Raw genomic sequence first — 18,776 nt, forward strand, 5'->3', positions numbered from 1 at the left:
CTTAACTCTCCATTTGACATTCATTCTTCACTGGTGTTTATGATTCCAATGTTGAAATAAAATGGCAAAGAGGAGATAAATCTAGACTCTAAGCTCTATGTGAGTAGGGTCAAAGTCTATCTCAGGTATTATTGTACATCCATTACCTAGCAGAGCCTGTCATATAGTAGGTAAGCAAAAAGGTAAATGAACACTAGCAATGAAGAGATATGCATTACACTTTGGGAAAAGTACAGTGAAGGAAACACTAAGATGCTAAGATGAAGCAGAAAGGGTACTCAGAGAAGACCTTGTCTAAAAGACTAATCTGAGCCTGCAGAAGAAAAGAATCTAAGGTGACATACTGCTGCTGCTGCTGCTGCGTCACTTCAGTTGTGTCCGACTCTGTGCGACCCCATAGATGGCAGCCCACCAGGCTCCCCCGTCCCTGGGATTCTCCAGGCAAGAACACTGGAGTGGGTTGCCATTTCCTTCTCCAATGCATGAAAGTGAAAAGTGAAAGTGAAGTCGCTCAGCCATGTCCGATTTGAGGATTTGTTAATAAATAAAAATAAAGTGCATGTCAAGCAGATGAAAAAGTATGGACACAACTTCTGAGGAGACAATGCTCAACAATCTCTGAGCACAGGAAGGAAGCTGATATGAGAACAGTGAGTAATGGTGAAGACAAACTGGGAATGAAGTGGGAGAGGTGGCTCCAGGCAAGACCAACCCAGGCCTTAAGGTCCGAGTATTGTAGGTGTGCTTTGCTGTAAATGAGATGGGAAGTTGTTCTATTTGAATCAGGAAATTTAAAGATTAGATATATACATATATTTAACTTGCTTGGATGATCTGTGGAACGTGTATTATTAAGGGGAAAGAAAGGAAGTATTGACAGTGGCCTCCATTGTCAGGAAAGGATAATTACATTGGTTGGAGCAGAGCAGTGGTGACAGTCTGGGCCTTGAGTTGTCTTTTGGAGGTCAAAGTAATAGAATTTATTAATTGAGTGAATGGAGGAAGAAGATGATATGAGAATCAAGAATGATACCCAGATTTCTGATTGAAGTTCTCGGCTGTAAAAAAGTGTTAAATAGTTAGTTGAAGAATGCAGGGAGATGAATAGATTTATTCAGTAGTGGGTATCAGGACTTCACTTTTAGATCTATGAAACTCGACATGTATATGTGATATCTAGGTGGTGGTGGTGGTGGTGTAGTTGCTAAGTCATGTTCGACTCTTGCAACCCTATGGACTGTAGCCCGCCAGGCTCCTCTGTCCATGGGATTTTCTAGGCAAGAATACTGGAGTGGGTTGCCATTTCCTTCTCCAGATATCTAGGTAGAATGCTTAATTTTTTATATTATCTATATAGGCGTTTGGTGGTGAGGTGCGAACCCGAGATGATTTGGGGGAATGAACTATACTGGATGGTGTTTAAAGAATGGATGAGTTCATCTAGAAAAAGTATGAGAAAAAATGTTGACAGAGTTGAAGGAAGGGTTGGGGATTACTGTGGAATGGGTGTTAGGATGCCGAAAGATGGTTAACTTAAACAATTTTTTAAACTTTTTTCTATATTATTAAAATTTTTTAAAATACCTAAGTTATACAGAGTGAAGTAAGCCAGAAAGAAAAACACTGATACAGTATACTAACATATATACATGGAATTTAGAAAGATGGTAACAATAACCCTGTATGTGAGACAGCAAAAGAGACAAAGATGTATAGAACAGTCTTTTGGACTCTGTGGGAGAGGGAGAGGGTGGGATGATTTTGGAGAATGGCGTTGAAACATGTATAATATCATATAAGAAACGAATCACCAGTCTAGGTTCGATGCAGGATACAGGAAGCTTGGGGCTGGTGCACTGGGATGACCCAGAGAGATGGTATGGGGAGGGAGGTGGGAGAGGGGTTCAGGATGGGGAACATGTGTACACTCGTGGTGGATTCATGTTGATGTATGGCAAAACCAATACAGTATTGTAAAGTAAAATAAATTGTAAAGACAAAATTTAAAACTTATTAAAAAAATAAAAATACCAAAGTTTAAGCAAAGCTACATGGTGCAATGAACAGCCATACACTTACTACCTGGATTCAAGAATTGTTTACATTTTGCCATATTTTGTTCATCTGTCTACCTATCTCTATATCTGCCTCTACATTTGTGTTTATATCTGTCGGTACCTATCCCTCCAAACTATTTCAAAACAGGCTATAGGTATTATGACACTTTACCATGAAATATTTCAGCAGGCATCTTCCAAAACTAAAGACATTGTACTATATGACCACAGTACCATTGTCATATATAAGAAAATTGGCAAAAATTTACTAACATATCTAATTCATATTCGGATTTACTCAATGTTCCCCACATTGTCTTTTATGTATTTAAGACTGCCAACATTTAAAGATCAGGTAGGCAAGTAGAAGCTATGAAGAGGGATAGAAAATAAAGGTCTCCATAGAAAATAAAGCAGGAAAGCCTGGTTTCAGGAAGGCCAATAGAGTGGTGATTTCAAGGATGTAAGTCTGTTAATACCATGACCTTCAGCAGTTAGCTCTTTGTCCTAGAAAAGCTGGGTCTAAGGCTATTTGAAAGACAATGAACAGCGTGACTTACTGATATCTTTTCAGACTAGTGATTTATGATAAATTATAGGTATTCATATATCAATTGATAAAGAATTAAAGATGAGAGGAGATAAAATCCAGTGTTATTTGGTGCAGGACTGTAAATTGATCTTTGCTTATTAACTTGTACTTTATCATTATATTCGGTAGTTTTATAATGCTTTTCTCCTAGCAACTGACCCAATTTCAGTGATTTTCCTCCTCTTTAGATTTTTCACTCCTTGCATGTTCCATTAAATATGTCATTAATTTCATGTTATTTATAATCCCTATTCTTTACTCCTCTTACCAATTAGAATGGTCATATAATTTACCACTCAAATTGGAACACTTTTTAAAGTAAAAGGGGACACATTAGTAGTTAACAGAACTAGAGGTGTAAGATGGACTGTTCCACACAAGCTAATTTGTATGGTTGCCCCATCTGTGGACAAACTGCCTGTGCCCTTTCTTTTTCCTTCCTCTCTCATCTCTGCTTTATAACTTAATATATCAGGAATGGAAGGCTCCCTAGGAACTCTTGATTGAAAAGCAACCTCTTTATATAGCTTTAAAGAAGTCCTTGACTAAACCACACAAAACCACGTAAAAATTTAAACACTTTTAAATGGTTTCTAACCATAGCTTACTTTTTCTAATATTTCTGATTTCTAAGGTTTTTCTCCCTTATAAATTTCTATTTAACACATCATTTATGGGATTTCTTTGTAGTTAGTGTACTTTGACTAATCTGCAACAGTTTCTACTAAGTCCTTGGCTAAAAAATCCACAAATTAAGGTATATTAATACTTCAAATATCTGTTACCCTATTGCATATTTTGGGTTGGCCAAAAAGTTCACTTGATTTTTAAGTAAAAGACATACTTTTCATATTCACTGAGAACTTTACTGAACAATGTAGTCACTAACTGAACAAATTTTTTGGCCAACCCAATAATTGATGGATTACATCCTTGCAGTAAAGTGATTATAGTCTTGTAGTAAAAAATGAAGTCAGGTTAATGGAAGCACAGTTGCCAGAAGTGTTGGAAAAAATCTTGTATGTGATACGCTGCTTCTGCTGCTGCTGCTGCTAAGTCTCTTCAGTTGTGTCCGACTCTGTGCGACCCCATAGATGACAGCCCACCAGGCTCCCCCGTCCCTGGGATTCTCCAGGCAAGAACACTGGAGTGGGTTGCCATTTCCTTCTCCAATGCATGGAAGTGAAAAGTGAAAGTGAAGTCGCTCAGTCGTGTCTGACTCTTCGCGACCCCATGGACTGCAGCCTACCATGCTCCTCCCTGGGATTTTCCAGGCAAGAGTACTGGAGTGGGGTGCCATTTCCTTCTCCAGTTCAGTCACTTAGTCATGTCTAATTCTATTGTGTCTCCAGGGATTGCAGCATGCCAGGCTTCCCTGTCCTTCATTACCTCCCAGAGTTTGCTCAAACTCATGTCCACTGAGTCGATGATGCTGTCCAACCATCTTATCCTCTGTTGCCCCCTTCTCCTCCTCCTTTCAATCTTTCCCAACATCAGGGTCTTTTCCAATGAGTCAGCTCTTTACATCCCGTGACCAAAATATTGGAGCTTCATCTTCAGTGTCAGTCCTTCCAATGAATATTCAGGGTTGATTTCCTTTAGGGTTGATTGGTTTCATCTTCTTGCTGTCCAAGGGACTCTCAAGAGTCTTTTCCAGCACCACAGTTTGAAAGCATCAATTCTTCATCACACAGCCTTCATCAGCCAACTTTCACATCTGTACATAAGTACTGGAAAAACAGTAGCTTTGACTATACATACCTTTGTTGGTAAAGTGATGTCTCTGCTTTTTAATACGCTGTGTAGGTTTGACTTTCCTTTTTAACACTACATAGAGCATTTTCACTGCCCTAAAACTCCTCTATACTCTGCCTATTCATTTCCCCTCAGCCCTGCCCACCATAACTACTGATCTTTTGTGTTGCCATGGTTTTGCCTCCAAGTGTTTTTAAAATATTGTCAGCAATTGGTCTACTCCAAATTAATTTGGAAGGACTTCAGTTTTGCAGTTGTCTATCAGTACTTAGCATCTATTTGCACTGTCTTCTGTATCAGCATCTATTTGCATTGTCTTCTGTATTACTGGGCTTCCGTGGTGGCTCAGACAGTAAAACATCTGTCTGCAATGCAGGAGACCCAGGTTTGATCCCTGCGTCAGGAAGATCTCCTGGAGAAGGAAATTGCAACCCACTCCAGTATCCTTGCCTGAAAAATCCCATGGACAGAGGAGCCTGGTTCGCTACAATCCATGGGGTTGTGAAGAGTTGGATACGACTAAGCAGTCACTTTCTTTTCACTTTCTGTATTTCAGGGGCTGGTAAGCTAAATGCTATCTCTTCTAAGTACCTTTCCTATTAGAGTTCTGGGTATGATTTAGACTTTACCATTAAGATGGACTCATGTGAACTTTTGGAGACAGAAAGTAGGCAGAAGCCATCTTTTTGCTGCAGTGGTGGCTGCAGCAAGTCAGATGGATATGTTTACTGTGGCCAAACTCCATGTGCCAGTGGGGAGTTACCATCATCATAGCTGTAGAGGCAGCAACAGCACCAGCACCCGTACCAGTTTTCTCATCCCTGGTTTCTAGCCAGAGTTGCGTGACCTTGGAGGAGCTAGCGGTCCAGTGGTGGCCTCTTGACTTCTCTGCTCCTTTCAACAGTTTATAGGCACTGACTTTCTATGTTTCATTCGGAAGGGGTATGATCCCAGAAGGGGTTTTGTTTTCTTAAACTGAGTCTTGAATGATATAATTTTATATCAATAGTATTCAGTTTTTATAGTTATATTTATTTAAAGAAGTAATTCTCTATGGAACATGTAAGTAGGTTATAAGATTTATACACATTTCTGGATAAAGAGTGTGTACAACTTATGGCACACAGACACATACATATATTCCTTATGTCCATATTTCATATAGATATAATTTCCTACTCTCTAGGAGGGTCTTAGAAATGAATAATTGCAGAAACTTTATATGAGAGTTGAGACAGTTTTATTTTGATGGTGGAGAAGAGTAAGAGAGGTAAATAAATGGTGGACCACAGGGGATTGGGTTGCTAAGTGTCATCTTGAAAAGGGCCCATAAAGTCCATAACACTCTCAGACATTGAAAATAGGATGGTAGTCCTCCCATATTCCCTGTCTATCTATCTGCCTATGCATCATCTGTCTTTGTATTGGTCCATCCATCCATCCATTCATTTATCAACCATCTGTCTGCCTCTCTGTATATATGTGTGTAAATGTCTTTCTATATGAATAAATAGGTAAGTGTTTCTAAAAACTTTTGCCTTTCTCCCTCTGTGTTGACTACTCTGATGCTTCAAAAATATATCAAAAATCAAATTCTTGTTTTTTCTCTTTCAGACTCCTGCTCTGCCACTGCCCTGAGCAGAGTGAAATCACTTAGTTGTATCCGACTCTTTGTGACCCCGTGGGCTATACAGTCCATGGAATTCTCCAGGCCAAAATACTGGAGTGGGTAGCTTTTCCCTTCTCCAGAGAATCTTCCCAACCCAAGAGTCAAACCCAGGTGTTCTGCATTGCAGGAAGAATTTTTTTTACCAGCTGAGGCACAAGGGAAGCCCAAGTATACTGGAGTGGGTACCCTATCCATTTTCCAGCAGATCTTCCTGACACAGGAATTGAAACAGGGTCTCCTGCATTGCAGGTGGATTCTTTATTAACTGAACTATCAGGGAAGCCCAAATACATTAGACTGTGGTCAAATCAACTTTAGAAGGAACAAAACTCAAAGGACTTCTTTACTTAAGAAGTCTCAGTAACTATAACATGCTTCTGTGCTCTGCATTTCTCCAAGAGATCATGAAATTCACAGATTTTCTCAGGCATCTGACTTCAGAGAATACCCTTTATACACTGAGCAATTTTTTGGCATTATATTCTACAAGACATGTTTTGCAATTAGTATAGACCAAAAGATTGAGATGGACAAAGTGAATTTTTGATTTTTAAAACCCTTTTTTCAGAATAGTAAATAAGAAATGAATTGGTGTTTCTTGTCTTTTTTAAACCCTTTTAAACATCAATTGGATCACTCATATTGAACATACTCCTCCCAAGTAGCCATGGGCAGACAGCCACTTTCTCGAGCTTCGCAGTTCTAAATCAGTTTCCCAGAGATTTGTTTCTGCCTTCATTTCTTAGAGTCAATAGTCGGCAGGAAATCAATCTTGTATAACATTGGACACTGTTAGCAATATCAGAGAACTTTTCTCACTGGGCTAGGATTCTGAAGAGGGGAAAGTAGAGTACAGGGGTCTTTGTGGAATGAAGACTTCCCTAAATAAACTCTAAATTAAGTAAGCCTCCATTAAGTGTGGGTGCTGTTTCAGTGCTATGTGAAGTGGGTAAAAATGCGGATGTTGAGTCCTCTTTTTCATCACCTCCTTCATATGAGCCTTACTAAGGAAATTCTGAGTGTGTTTTCTACTACAGTGGTAATTTCCCTAACCATATTCTCAGTCCTTCACTAACATTCTCTTTGTGTCATTGTCATTCAGTGGCTCAGTCATGTCCAACTCTTTGCAGCCCCATGGACTGTAGCACCCTAAGCTCCTCTGTCCTCCACTCTTCTGGAATTTGCTCAAATTCGTGTCCATTGTGGTGGTGCTATCTAACCATCTCATTCTCTGCCATCCCCTTCTCCTTTTGCTTCAGTCTTTCCCAGCATCAGGGTCTTTTCCAGTGAGTCAGCTCTTCGCATCAGGTGGCCAAAGTATTGGAGCTTCAGCTTCAGCATCAGTCCATCCAATGAATATTCGGGACTGATTTCCTTTACGATTGACTGGTTTGACCTGCTTGCAATGAAGGTCCTCTCAAAGTCTTCTCTTGAGTTGTAACTGGCAGTAAGGGAGTAGAAAGTCTCTTTGTGTTAGTTAATTTAAAAAGAAGCAGGCATGGGAGTGCAGGAGAATAAAAAATCCTCTTCTAAACATATCAAGCCTGAGTGCACCATTAGATGTTAAAATGAAGATGTTGAGTAACTGTTGGACCGAGGTGTGTAAAGTTAAAGTAAAATTTGGGGCAGGTCACATTTGGGAGCTATCAGCGTAAAGATGATGTTTGAAGCATGTAGAATAACCTAGAAATGTAGTTAGGTAGGGCAGAGAAAAGGCTTAAGGACTGATTCCTGAGGGCAAACCAGCCTTGAGAGATTAGGAGATGGAAGTGACCAAGGTCTTGGAAGGAAGAACAAGAAAATATGCTATGCTTGGGAAGCCAAGTGGAAGCAATGTGTCAGGAAGGAAGAAAAAAGCCATGTCAGATTCTCTGGTATCAAATAAGATGAGGTGGCCTCCCAGGTGGCTCAGTGATAAAGAATCTACAAGCCAGCGCAGGAGATGCAGGAGACATGGGTTTGATCCTGGGTGGGGAAGTTCCTCTGGAGTAGGAAATGGCAACCCACTCCAGTATTCTTGCCTGGAGAATCTCATAGACAGAGGAGCCTGGTGGACTGTAGACCGTAGGGTCTCTAAGAGTCAGACACAACTGAGCAAGTGCAAAGTCTAAGAACTTTCCACTGGATTTGGCAGTTGTTGGGGTCATTGGGAATGCTGAAGAAAGTAGTTTCTAGGAAGGAGGCATCCTCTCTATATTGGCAGCCATGGATGATATATAAACTGCTTTTCCAAGGGAGTTGCTCTGCTGACTTCCACCAAAGATTGACCCCTATAATTGTCTTTGGATCAGAAGCTACTTTAGTCCATATAAATGTTTTGTTCCTTGTTTGGTGACTGCATGTTGAAGGATTAGAGATAAAAGGAATTTATTTTGTGGCTAGAATTTTTTTCTTGTGATCTTTTGATTTAAACTTGGTTCATGTACACAGAGGATATGCTGAATGTGTGATGAAAAGCTGTAAAGTAAACATTTGAAATGAAACCCTGATGCTGAGTTTTTCAAATTGTTTTTTCATTTTAATGAGGCTTTTTCTTTGGCACCAAAGCATCCCTATTTTGTCCTAGACTGCTTTCTAGCTAGTACTGTGATAACAAAATAAACTTAATTTTATATACTTTAATATGATTTTTTTATATTGAGCTGGCTTTATATTGTTCTAATCCTTTATTCTGGGAGTTGACTTTTTAAAAAATTATAAGAAGGTAGGGTAACATGGATGTTATCATGTCCATCTCCTAGTTTCTAGATGAGCTACGATTTAAGAAATTAGAATGAGCCAGTTGTACATCCTAATATATGTGCTGCCAAAGCAAGCACAAATTATACATCCTAATATTAAGTATCTCCAGGAAAGGATATTAGAAATGTACTAGAAAATTGTAATAGCCTTTCCTGAAACATTCAAGCTTTTTCTAATAAATATTGTAATTCCAATTTCAACTGAACTGAGGTTACACTGAGCGGTCAAGAATAGCTTCTCAGTACCATTTGTATATTCAATATTTTTTCTGCCTCATGTTTTAGTCTATGTGTCAAAATGGAGAAAATGAGTTATGTTGTTTCTCCCTTTCTCTCATTTTTTTTGGGGGGGGAGGGAATAAGGCTGCCTGAAAATGAACTAAGATTTTCAGTGTCACCACCTCCTATGCCTATTTCTTTATTTGCGAAATAGGCTAAGAGTTTCCCCTTTTAGTTGTGTCCTCTAAGTGTTAGGAAGTCTGACTAGATGATTAGGCTCATTAGGTACCCTTCCTGTTAGTACTCTTCTTGAACTAGGAGAAAGTTAGTTTGCTCAATCTGTAATTTGAAATCTGAAAGAAAAACTGTCTGCTATATTTGTTATTTGAATTCTGTGAGGAAGTTTAGGCAGCAGACACCCAGCTAGCTTCAAGAGCATTTCATATTAGGTGCAAAGTTGGATCCTTAATGTTACCAACTCACATACTGATATTAGCTTTTCTTGCTCCCTAACATTTATCATGGAAGAGCCTTTGAGCAAACCTCTAACGCAGTTTCCAAAGATAAAGAAACTTCAAAGTCGACTTAATGCATTCTTTTTTTTTTTTTTTTTTGGTGAGCTGTAAGATTATGAGATAATTTGCAAAATAGCAGTGCCTGGCAGGATAATCAAATAGGACTGATTTTGGGCACATACATTTTCAACCTCAGTGATTTCTTGTTTTGATTACAAACTTGTCTTTAAAGGAGTGGCTGAATTTTGTCATTTCATATCCTGTAGATGGCAATGTTGCACTTGAAAAATAAACAGATAAATGTGTAAAGAAAGCTAAGCTTCCCAGGTACAGCATTACTTAAAAACCAGTGAGGGAGAGTTTAATGCCAACTCAAGGTATACAGTTTGGGAAATATATTTCAATTGTAGAGTACGTATGGACTAGTCAAATATCTATAAGTGCCAGTACTTATATTTTAAATTTTGTGTGGTTTTAGAGGATGTTTGGTTTAACCATGCCCCTTTTTTCTAAGCTGTCTCGTTTTTCTTTAACAATGCTTCATTTCAGGGCTCCTACTTAGGTTGCTTTCACACTGCTGAAAGATGAAGAATCATCATTGCTAAAACCTACAGACTTTTAAAATATACACGATTTAGTGAGTCACTGTGGAACCAGGCAGACAAAGAACCCAGGGACAAACACATGTGGCCTTCTCCTGGAGTTCAAGGGCAGTACTGCTGGCCCTGTGCCTTGAGGAGCCAGGCGTTGAGGTGGGAGGCTAGTGCCTTCTCGAACAGCTTATTTTGTTATTCTCATTCAGTGGATTTGATTTCAAAAGCAGCCAACAGACAGCCAGATGAGAATGTTTTAATTAAAATATAAACCCTCAATAAGGCAGATATGCTAAATCACTTGCTTTTAAATGGAGATGAAAAATTCAAATGCACGTAAAGGCATACTGCAAACTTAGAGCAGGAAAACGTACGCTGAGAATATTAGCTCTAGAAGCCTAATTTCTTGCCACTTGGACCTTCAGTTCAGTTCAGTTCAGTTCAGTTCAGTCGCTCAGTCGTGTACGACTCTTTGCGACCCCATGAATCGCAGCACGCCAGGCCTCCCTGTCCATCACCGTCTCCCGGAGTTCACTCAGACTCACGTCCATCGAGTCAGTGATGCCATCCAGCCATCTCATCCTCGGTCGTCCCCTTCGTCTCCTGCCCCCAATCCCTCCCAGCATCAGAGTCTTTTCCAATGAGTCAACTCTTCGCATGAGGTATCCAAAGTACTGGAGCTTCAGCTTTAGCATCATTCCTTCCAAAGAAATCCCAGGGTTGATCTCCTTCAGAATGGACTGGTTGGATCTCCTTGCAGTCCAAGGGACCCTCAAGAGTCTTCTCCAACACCACAGTTCAAACGCATCAATTCTTCGACACTCAGCCTTCTTCACAGTCCAACTCTTACATCCATACATGACCACAGGAAAAACCATAGCCTTGACTAGACGGACTTTAGTCGGCAAAGTAATGTCTCTGCTTTTGAATATACTATCTAGGTTGGTCATAACTTTTCTTCCCAGGAGTAAGTGTCTTTTAATTTCATGGGTGCAGTCACCATCTGCAGTGATTTTGGAGCCCCCCAAAATAAAGTCTGACACTGTTTCTACTGTTTCCCCATCTATTTCCCATGAACTTGGACCTTAAGTTACCTTTTTTTATGACCAGAGGCTAAAGGCACATGAATAACAGAATCATGCTCTTGTTTTGGCCCATTTTTTGTCCTTAAACTGTGAAATCCCCAGCATTATTCTTATTGCTCAGAATATAAATTTGTTGGTAAATTTAATCCAGACTAAGAAACACAAGCTGGCATCAAGATTGCTGGGAGAAATATCAGTAACCTCAGATATGCAGATGACACCACCCTTATGGCAGAAAGTGAAGAGGAACTCAAAAGCCTCTTGATCAAAGTGAAAGTGGAGAGTGAAAAGTTGGCTTAAAGCTCAACATTCAGAAAACGAAGATCATGGCATCCAGTCCCATCACTTCATGGGAAATGGATGTGAGTCTGAGTGAACTCCGGGAGATGGTGGTGGACAGGGAGGCCTGGCGTGCTGTGATTCATGGGATCGCAAAGAGTCGGACATGACTGAGCGATTGAACTGAATTGAACTGAACTGAAGAAGCAATTATATGCTCTTTGATAACAATGGGAGAGGAATAAAAGTAGACTGGGATTGTGGAAAGATTTTGAAAATGGGATTTAAAAATTTTGGTATAGTTTCAGATGAATGAGAAAGAGCTTCTTTAGGAAGAAAATATACGCTACTCTGATTTTTTTCCCCTCTAAATCATGTCTTTGTTTACTGAATATGAATTTGAGTTGTCAGGAATTTCTGGTCATATTCCATTTTATTGTGAAATTATGCTCTGACTTTCTTTCTTTTATAAATGCATGAGAAGTTGTGCAGAGCACAGGTGTTGAGGTTGGACGGCTGTGAGGTGACACTTGGCTGTGCCCGCCTCAGCCTCGTGACTTGGTGTAAGTCACTTGATTGTGGTGAACTCAATTTTAGTCAATAAACTAGTAAAACTATCTGTACCCTTTAGATATTTTGACTCATAATACCTCTTCAGTAAGCAGTAGCTTTTGCTGTTTTTCTTTTCCTCTGAGAAATAATCTCTCATCATTTTTTTCTCCTTTTGGCAACAGAAGTATTACACAGAAAGTATTCAATAAGGATTTGTTAGAATGAATCACTGAAAAGGTGAATTAATACCTGAAGAAAGTTTGTTCAGTGATGTTCATATCAGACAATTCCCTTCCACTTCTCTCTTTAGACTCAAGCTTAAGCAAGGAATAACCAGATTGCAATGTTTTGTAATTAAACCATACGAAGAGAGGAAGCAAAGCAAAAAGAAGCCAATATATTTAAAAATTCATTATGGCATGTCAAGTGAAATCACAGAAGTGTTCCTATTGAGTAGAATTTCTAATGAAGTTCATACAGGACTCTGAAGTCTTCAGTCTATGAATGGGAACCCTGACTTCTGCATTATAACCAGGAAAATAAGCAAAACCTCAAATTCCACATCAAAAGAAAGGCTAATAATTTGTTTGTTCACTTATTGTGTGCATGTGTGTGTGTTTGCTTTAAAGCAAGGAGACTACTGGGGTTCTGTTCTGTATACGAGTGAGTTTGGAGAGCTTTATAAAACACATGGAAAACACTACTGGAATCTTTCAAAGCGAATCATTGGGCCTAATATGATTTTAGAGGATGCAAATCTTTGTAAATTAGTTTTTTACTATGAAGTGAATGCTTCAGCTAATGATCACAAATAAATCTAATCCTATAGAAAGTGTGGCCCAGCTGAGAAGTCTGTGATTACAAATTGGATTCCGGATATAAATTCTTCTTTTCCTGGGTTCAGTGTGTTTTGTGAAACAGCCTGCCAATAAGGAATAATGCGTTTGGATAACTTGCTTTGAAGCCAGAAACAGAAGGCAGGCTTTTAACTTTTGAAGTAAAATACTGCCTCGTGTACATGCTTGATATCTGGAACACATTAGTTTCTATCAGTGAAGATCATCAAATGTCTCTAATATTGGGAAAATGCTTACCCCGTGTCTGGTATTGTGTTAGACGACTTACAGGGTTGATCTTTCCATGGGTGCCTTGTCCTAATAGGTGAACGCCGTTGTCATCAACTTTACTTCAGAGAGAAAAAGAATGCTGACAAGGTTAAGTAAGGAGTCTATGGCTTCTGGGCAGGAAGTGGTATGTTTAGACCCTGAACCCAGGCCATTTGACCACAGCTGTAGGCTAGAGACTGCACTCTTGACGATACTCTGTCTCTAGCAAACATGTTTCTGTGAAATCCTTCTCAATATGCTAGTTGAAAGAGAGAATATTAAACAGAGGCAGTACAAGTGCATGTTTCCTAGTCAGGGGTATGTTCGCTTCTCTGGTTGTGTGTCTTTCTCTCTGGTCCTATGTCCCTTCACCTGGATATATTATGCTTCTCTAGAGGTTATATTTGGAGAAGGCGGCGGTACCCCACTCCAGTACTCTTGCCTGGAAAATCCCATGGATGGAGGAGCCTGGTAGGCTGCAGTCCATGGGGTCGCTAACAGTCGGACACGACTGAGCGACTTTACTTTCACTTTTCACTTTCATGCATTGGAGAAGGAAATGGCAACCCACTCCAGTGTTCTTGCCTGGAGAATCCCAGGGATGGGGGAGCCTGGTGGGCTGCTATCTATGGGGTCACACAGAGTCGGACACGACTGAAGTGACTTAGCAGAAGTTATATTATTACACAGAATGAATATATCATGCCTCCAGCATGAATCATTTTTACTTTCATGTTGATTATATCAATGCCATAACATTATTACTATTGCATGGTTGTGTAAAATTATTTCCAGTGAAAACAATTGAACAATACTCATAATTTAAAAAAGTTTCATCTTATTCTTTATGTTGACATACTTGAAGACCAAAAAGTAGCATAACTTAGCTTTAGTCCTCTGGTTCTTTTTAAAGAATTTTTATTACTGAATTCTACTGAAAAATTGTATGTTCGGCTTTCATGGTGGTCAGATATAACAGGAAGTTTCTGTGGCATTAAAAAATATCAACCCTACTGCTGAGGTCTTCATTCATTACCTTGTTCAAAACCCCTTGTAAAAGAAATTCTTACAACATATTCCTCCAAAAGCTGGGAACTTTCCCAATGATTTCAGTGTCTGCTTGATGACATTGTGCTGTCTTTGACCTGAATTGCTAGGAATTTAGCATTAAGGTTTGAATCATTCTTATTTTCCACCCAGTCAAGACTTTATATAATATTTTTCTCCTTAGTTCTCCTGCCACAGTTCTTTTAAAATATTTTTTCATGAATTAATAGTCTTGAGTTTCTTTATATACTTTTATTTCTAATTGCCCCTGAATTCTATTTGGCAATGAAAAGGCTACAAAAGAAATACACATAAAAAGAAACATTTATAAGGTATACATTTGTTTTGCCAGTTCTTGTGAGTAGAATTTTCTTCAACAGGGTGAGCAATATAATAAAATTTCAGTGTATGCCCGATAACTTTCTTACTCCTTTTTATTTTTGATATATGGATATAATGGTTGTGAAATGATCTTCCACAAACCATACTTTAATTATTTCCTGATTCTATTAAGATTTTGACTGATATTTGTTCATGGCCATGTAGATGATACTGAATGTTTGGACAGAATAACTATCAACTAGACATAGTGATCCTAAAAATATTATAAAATTATGATAAAAGGAAGAGAGATTATTTTATGCTCTTTGTTAATTCATGTCTCATTCTATAATATTAAGTGTTCTCTGTCTTAAGAAGAAAATATTCACAACTCAATAGGGTGACTTAGCTTTTTACATGTTTCCTTTAATTGAAATTTGCATTTTCCCACTCAAATTGTGGAAAAGATGATATTTTTACAATAGTACAAGATCTATGTTTACAGTTATGTGTGAGATAAAGGGAAAAGCTTTTTGCCTTTAACCAACTTACTTTTTGAATTAGTCATGATTCAGTTATTATTTATCCTTTATGTATCTGTATATTCAATTCACAATTAAATCCTGATTTTCCAAAACTCATAAAGTTAGTGATTTATCATCTGTTGCTCAAATTGTTTAAGTGTGCTTTGTTTAGAAAAAAAAAATCATGAGTATGCAAAGCAAGATAATTTTAAAAGGTGAATGGTAAGTCATTTCAGTTGTTTCTTTGCGACCCTTTGGACTGTAGCCTGCCAGGCACCTCTGTCCATGGGATTCTCCAGGCAAAAATACTGGAGTGGGTTGCTATGCCCTTCTCCAGGGTATCTTCCTGACCCAGGAACTGAACCCAGAACCCAATTCTGAAAGTATCATGACACTGAGGATGCTTGAAATAAGTCGGTATGTGTCTGTGTCATCAATGCTTCATGAAACTCTGACTCATTTCATTAGTAGAAATATCTATCCAGAAAGTCAATAAAGAGTGCTGAGAGCATTTGTGAAATGCCATTGACTTTTGCAATTGCAAAGAAATCCATCTCCCTAAACATGAATTGTGCTATGTATGTGTGTCTTCCAATAACCATCTTCTCATCAAATAATTTCAATGTCAGTAAATAGAAGGGAACATGAAAATCCCTTGTGTCTATTCTTCCTTTCAGAACAAAAACTCTGACCTTGCCACATCTATAGAAAGTTAATATACCTGGAAAAATTCAATACAGCTCTTTTGGCTAGAACTATAGCTTTAGTTTACATTTTGGAAACTATTGTAAAGGTAATTTGATGTCTTTATTTTTAAAAAACACATAATATTAATAATTGCAGGAAACATGAATGAAGTAATCTTTTCAATCAAATTCTTGTGCTTTTATGGAATGACTATTGTGTCTTTAATGACTTGGAACCATTTTCCTCTTCCTGGAGAGGACATTATGCTTTTGTTAGATAGTGATTTTTTTCCCCCTGCTCAGTTATTTCCTCCTCTCCTAAGTGCCAGAAATGTCCTGAAAAGAGAAAACAGGGCACACTGAAGCCATTTTCTCAGAATATATTATCTAGAGCATTTTTGTCTCCTTTTTTTCTTGTTATTATTTTTTCTTAGGACAATATTCTTTTATGTTTATTACGCATTATTCCTTTCAGTACATTTGGAAATTGGGGGCATTTTTTCCTTTATTTTACAAAAAGAGGATGTGAATTTACAGAAAAAGTATTTAGATTGTCTCCTAGTACCTCAAAGTACACACGGGCAAAAGCTTCAGAGGGTCATTTGTGCACTGTGAAAAAAGACTTTGGACTTGACTCTTGACATTTCCAGGGCTTCCCTGGTGGCTCAGCTGGTAAAGAATCCGCCTGCAATGCAGGAGACCTAGTTCAGTTCCTGGGTTGGGAAGGTCCCCTAGAGAAGGGATAGGCTACCCACTCCAGTGTTTTGGGGCTTCCCTGGTGGCTCAGCAGGTAAAATATCCACCTGTAATGCGGGAGACCTGAGTTTGATCCCTGGGTTGGGAAGATCCCTTGGATAAGGGAATACCCATTCCAGTATTCTAGCTTAGAGATTTCCATGGACAGAGGAGCCTGGCAGGCTACAGTCCATGGGGTTGCAAAGAGACTTGGCATTTCTAGTCTTTGAAAGACACAGTAAAGGGAGCTTAAGTATCAGATTGGTGATATGGAACATTCTACTCCTATGCCTGGAAGACCCTTTTAGAAATGTATGTGATAGATAACTCTAAATTTTCCTCTATGGATCTGCTTGACTTTCACCCACACTGAAGCCTTTTTTCTTGGAAAGATTTCTCCCCCTCGACAGAAATCCCTATGTACTTGTCTCTATCACTACATGTGTTACTCTCAGTCCTCACTGTTGAGTTACTTGCACATATTTGCCACTATTCTTGAAAGTGAAGGTGTTAATCTCTCAGTGTATCTGACTCTTTGCGACCCTATGGACTGTAGCCTGCCAGTGTCCTCTGTCCATGAAATTTTCAAGACAAGAATACTGGAGTGGGTAGGCATTCCCTTCTCCAGGGGACTTCCTGACCCAGAGATTGAACCCAACTCTCCCTATTGTGGGCAGATTCTTTACTGTCTGAGCTATCAGGGAACTGTAAGTGGCTTAAAAGTAGGGATCATCACATATTTGATTTTGTATCTCTGGTATCTAGCACATGAGTTCTTGACATGAGGCAAGTTGAATGAATGTATAAACATTTTTAGACTCTGTTAAATATGTGATTTGGAAAGATATTTGAAGAAAATCTATTTGTGGTGTTTTGGTTTCTTCAGCTTCATTTTTATACTTTTTCTAAACTCATACAGTGTCGGGTTACGTGACATAACGTGTACATTTGCTGTAAAGACAATTTATTTGCAAATCCTTTATTGAATATAAATGCATCTCTTAGGATCACAGGAAAGATACTTTGCAAGATTATTGTTATTGTTGAAAAATTATTGAATGTCAATTTCTATATCCATTTTATTTCTTGTAGTACCAAATATTTGAGTGGTAATAATATTTATTTTTTTCACTTTACCATTCCCATGGAGGCTTTAGATAAGAGCCTGATAATCAGTTGAGCTAAAATGAAAAAGATAGACAATGCCAAATGTTGTTGAGGATGTGGAACAACTGGAACACTCAGGTACTGTTGATAGGAGTGTAAATTGATATAAAATATTTTGAAAACCTGTTTCCTAATATCTCTAAAGCAGAATATAGGTATGCCCTGTGATTCAGCATTGTTGCTGTTGGGTATATGACACATTGAAATGAATACATATATTCATCAAAATATATACAGATGAATGTTCATAGCAGCCCTATCTATAATTGCTCTAAATTAAAAATATATCAAATGTCCTCAACAGTAGAATCAATGGCTATTGTATATAAATATAGTGAAATACTAATGTAGCAATTAAAGTGAATGAAATGCAGCTGCATGTAACAACATGGATGCATCTCACACACACAACAATAGTGTTGAATGAAAGAATTCAGAACTAAATGAATGCATATTATATAATACCCTTTATCACTTCTCAGCCTCTTGGCTAAGATCAAGTGTAGTATATGATAACATTTGTATAAATTTCAAACAGTAACAAAACAAATCTGTAGTGGTGGAAGCCATCATAATAAGCAAAGGGACACGAAAGGGGCATTTAGGGGGTTCAGTTCAGTTTAGTCACTCAGTCATGTCCGACTCTTTGCGACCCCATGAATCGCAGCACGCCAGGCCTCCCTGTCCATCACCAACTCCCAGAGTTCACTCAGACTCACGTCCATTGAGTCAGTGATGCCATCCAGCCATCTCATCCTCTGTTGTCCCCTTCTCCTCCTACCCCCAATCCCTCCCAGCATCAGAGTCTTTTCCAGTGAATCAACTCTTTGCATCAGGTGGCCAAAGTACTGGAGTTTCAGCTTTAGCATCATTCCTTCCAAAGAAATCCCAGGGTTGATCTCCTTCAGAATGGACTGGTTGGATCTCCTTGCAGTCCAAGGGACCCTCAAGAGTCTTCTCCAATACCACAGTTCAAAAGCATTAATTATTCGGCGCTCAGCCTTCTTCACAGTCCAACTCTCACATCCATACATGACCACAGGAAAAACCATAGCCTTGACTAGATGGACCTTAGTCGGCAAAGTAATGTCTCTGCTTTTGAATATGCTATCTAGGTTGGTCATAACTTTTCT

At 38.7% G+C, this 18,776-nt stretch overlaps 1 pseudogene; it reads left to right on the plus strand.

The window, feature by feature from the left end:
- The first annotated feature begins 18,113 nt into the window (after nucleotides 1-18,113).
- Nucleotides 18,114-18,194, plus strand: LOC138431096 (U2 spliceosomal RNA; annotated as a pseudogene).
- The last annotated feature ends 582 nt before the right edge of the window (nucleotides 18,195-18,776 follow it).

This window comes from Ovis canadensis, chromosome 1 (assembly GCF_042477335.2).
Source record: "Ovis canadensis isolate MfBH-ARS-UI-01 breed Bighorn chromosome 1, ARS-UI_OviCan_v2, whole genome shotgun sequence".
In the NCBI taxonomy this organism is placed as follows: Eukaryota; Metazoa; Chordata; class Mammalia; order Artiodactyla; family Bovidae; genus Ovis; species Ovis canadensis.